Raw genomic sequence first — 4,307 nt, 5'->3', positions numbered from 1 at the left:
ATTTTACTTTGGATGCTTTTGTTATACCTTCTTAGACTGTACTCTGTATATTCTAGCTCATAATAAAAATGTAGTTATTGTTCTTGTCATATAAAGTTTCAAATATGTCATTACACACTGAATTTTGAAACAATATCTGTAAGCCAGGGTTTACCTATAATGTTTTATTATACATTTTAAGGATAAAACTAATGCTGAGTAGAAAAAGGGAACAACTGCAAATGGGCAAGAGGGAACTTTTTGGGGTGATGAAAATGGCCTAAAATTGGATTAAGGGGTTGGTTGCATAGTTCTCCATATTCATTAAAAATAATTGAACCATATACTTAAAACTGGTGACTTTTTGTTATGTAACCCGTGGCCGTTGAGTTGATTCCAACTCACAGCGACCCTACAGGACAGACTAGAACTGCCTCATAGGGTTTCCAATGAGCGACTGGTGGATTCAAAATGGCGACTTTTTCTGTCAGCCGGCAAGCTCTTAACCACTGCATAACCAGAGCTCCTTGTTAGGTAAAGTACATCTGAGTAAAGCTGTTAAAAAATTAATGTTGTGTTTATATGCTAATAAAGAGAGGGACTTGACATTTTGTATGGTTTATTTTGCTTTATTTAAGTATATTAATATTTCAAGGACTTTTCCTGCAGTTAATGCATTTAAAAATTAGGAAAGAACTATAAAGTAAAAACTGTGGATATCTTTTCTTTAGAAAATAAAGATTCTTCATTATCTTCATTCTAATTATTTTTCCATTGTGAAAAGCCACTTTTTCTATCATGACTGGAACTATCACGTAACGTCTCTATTTCCTTACTTGAAGACTGTTGACACTGATTTGGATAAGCCAATTTGCATTAATTCCTGCACAAATCTATTAGACTGAACATGTTTGGAGAAGGAGTAACAGTAGAATAGTCTGGTAGCAGCAATATGTAAGATGAATAGAAGCACTGGAACAGAGCAGACAGAAAAAAATGTTTCAAAGATAGATTCAAGTCTAACTTCAGACAGTGTAGTTTTATATGGAATTCTAGGGAGTTATGGGCCAGTGGGAATTTTTACAATCAGGTATAGGTTGGCTTTCTTGAAGTACAACCTTGAGGTAGGCTATAAAGCAAAGAGACAGTTTCAAACACATATTCTTTTTGGTCTTATCCATATATACACAAGCTGTGTCACCACTGGTACTGGCATCTTCAATCACAATGAACAGTGTCACATCCTACCAGAGATATTCCATGAATCCCAAGCCCAGCCATATGTTTCTCTTGAAACCTGTGATTTTGTGACTATTCTACTTTTCACATTAAATGCGAATAATTTTTTTTTCTCATTCTTTTTCGTCATTACACTGTGATCTCCTAAAAGGGAAAAAAGGAAGTATTTGGTTTTATTTTTGCTTTTTAATCTCTAAAGCTCCACACCTAGCCCAGGGCATAGTAAATAACATATACTGGGTAAATTCTTGTTGATGTTCTATGAATTTTAAACACGTAGAAATTAGCACCTCTGCAAAATGCATGGCCCGTCAGAAACGAATATCAATTTGCCCTGCCAAAATGCAGAAAAAAAGCCTCAAATGCTATTGATTCTTTCAAATTACAAAGAAAATATTAACACATTTGAAAGTTACACATGTGAAGTCACCTTAAAGAAACAGAGCAAACAATGAATTTGATTCCTTGTGACATACCCAGGATTTAATTTGCTTTCGAAGAATTTAAGAAGCGAAAAAATATATATTTTGATTTTTGGCTTGTCAGGTGTTAACATTTTTTTTTCCTGAAATCAGTGCCAATAAGTCTAATATTTCTGAATGGTCCTAGACGAACCTCTGAATTTGATTCAGCTACGAATAGAACTGTTACTACATATACGCTATAATATTTATACCTTGTATTTTCATCTCATTAAGAATCAACACATTTTATTTCTTTTCCTGATTTTGAAAACTTTAATGGTATTAATTGCAAAAGATATCTGAAGCCTGTGTGCGTGTATGTTTCATGCCACTTTCCTTATGTACAAAAGCAAGTGCTTTGTTTAAAAGGTAAAGCTGGAGAAATAATGTGGATAATTCAGTGAATAAAACGACAGACAGCACATATTGATGATGGGTCAGTGGCATCATCTATTAGAATGAAAAATAGAGTCTTTATCAATGTTCTTTGTCCCAGAGTAGCACTTCAAAAGTAAATCATACCACTGATTATAGTCTATAAAAAGATTTTGCAGTCTTTTAATGGAAGTAATTATTTTTTCTGGTTCTTCTGTGTAACAGAATTCAGATGTACTGATTTTCAGTCATATTAACTTAGAAATAATATATGTTCAGTTAAGTTATAGCTCTTGATCATGTCATATGAAGTCTACGCCATCAATTACAGAATATTGGAAAGATTTTCCTGCTGTTATAAAACTCAATACTGAGTTATAGAAAAATATATTTTGTTTTCATTTAAAGAAAGTTACAGTATTTGAAACAGATAATGCATTTTAATTCCCATATAATATGATCTGGGGCTATAGGACATTAATAACGTCTTAGGACCTTGAGTATTCAGAGCAGGTAACTGAATACAACATCTTTTTCTTGTTTCTTTAACTCCCTGAGGATACTTGTTGGTTAGCTTAGTCATCCTGGTAAAGTATAAGAATCACCTAACACACAAACATTCCCCCAATATCCATAACTGGCATTGAACTAACCACACCCAAGAGGTATTTGTCTCTAAAGCAGGTTAACCCCAGTTCCTAAGAAAAAATACATCATGCCAAAAGGAAAAATAAAAAAATACATCAAGGAATAAATGGATAAAATAACACCAAAGAACATGTCCTTACTTTGAGATTAGTACCAACCAGTTGAAAAAAAATTTTCTCATTCCTGTCAGCTTTTGTGGCATTGTGAGGAGACAGCCTTGGGCTACGAAGGCAGCCTTGAGATGTTAGCCATCCTTAAGAACACTTTTTGAGTATCAGGTGTCACTGAAAAACTTGATATTGTTGTTGGTAGGTGCCATCTAGTTGGTTTCAACACTGCCCAGTCCTGCGCCATCCTCACAATCATTGCTATGTTTGAACCCATTGTTGCAGCCACTGTGTCAATCCATCTTGTTGAGGGTCTTCCTCTTTTATGCTGACCCTCTGCTTTATCAAGCATGGTGTCCTTCTCCAAGGACTGGTCCCCTCTGATAACATGTCCAAAATATGTGAAACATAGTCTTGTCATTCTCACTTCTAAGGAGCATTCTGGCTGTACTTCTTCCAAGGCAAATTTGTTTGTTCTTTTGGCAGTTCATGGTATATTCAATATTCTTTGCCAACACCATCGTTCAAATACATCGATTCTTCTTTGGACTTCCTTATTCATTGTCCAGCGTTCACATGCATATAAGGTGATTGAAAACTTCATGGCTTCGGTCAGGAGCACCTTAGTCCTCAAAGTGATGTCTTTGCTTTTGAACACTCTAAAGACGACTTTTGTAGCAGATTTGCCCAATGCAATGTGTCCTCTGATTTCTTGACTGCTGCTTCCAAGAGCATTTATTGTGAATCCAAGTAAAATTAAATCCTTGTTAACTTCAATCTATTCTCCGTTTATTATGATGTTGATTGTTGTTTCAGTTGTGAGGATTTTTGTGTCTTTATGTTGAGGTGTAATTCAAACTGAACACTGTAGTCTTTGATCTTCATCAGTAAGTTCTTCAAGTTATCTTCTATTACAGCAAGCAAAGTTGTGTCATCTGCACATCCCAGGGTGTTAATGAGTCTTCCACCAATCCTGATTCCATGTTCTTCTTCATATAGTCCAGCTTCTCAGATTATTTGCTCAGCATACAGATTGAATAAGTATGGTGAAAGGATACAACCCTGATGCACACCTTTCCTGACTTTAAACTATGCAGTATCCCCTTGTTCTGTTCCAATCACTGCCTCTTGGTCTATGTGCAGGCTCTGCATGAGCACAATTAAGTGTTCTGGAATTCCCATTCTTCGCAATATTATTCATAATTTATTATAACCCGCACAGTGGAATTCCTTTGCATAGTCCATAAAATGCAGGCAAACATCTTTCTGGTATTCTCCACTTTCAGCCAAGATCCATCTGACATCAGTAATGATATCCCTGATTCCAGGTCCTCTCCTGAATCTGACTTGAATTACTTGTGGCAGTTCCCTGTCAAGGTACTGCTGCAACTGCTTTTGAATGATCTTCAGTAAAATTTTACTTGCATGTGATACTAATGATATTGTTTGATAATTTCTGCATTCTGTTGGATCACTTTTCTTTGGAAAGGGCACA

This window comes from Trichechus manatus, unplaced genomic scaffold (assembly GCF_000243295.1).
Source record: "Trichechus manatus latirostris isolate Lorelei unplaced genomic scaffold, TriManLat1.0 scaffold00337, whole genome shotgun sequence".
Taxonomy (NCBI): domain Eukaryota; kingdom Metazoa; phylum Chordata; class Mammalia; order Sirenia; family Trichechidae; genus Trichechus; species Trichechus manatus.
The sequence above is the reverse complement of the archived record's forward strand: the minus strand, read 5'-3'. Positions refer to the sequence as shown.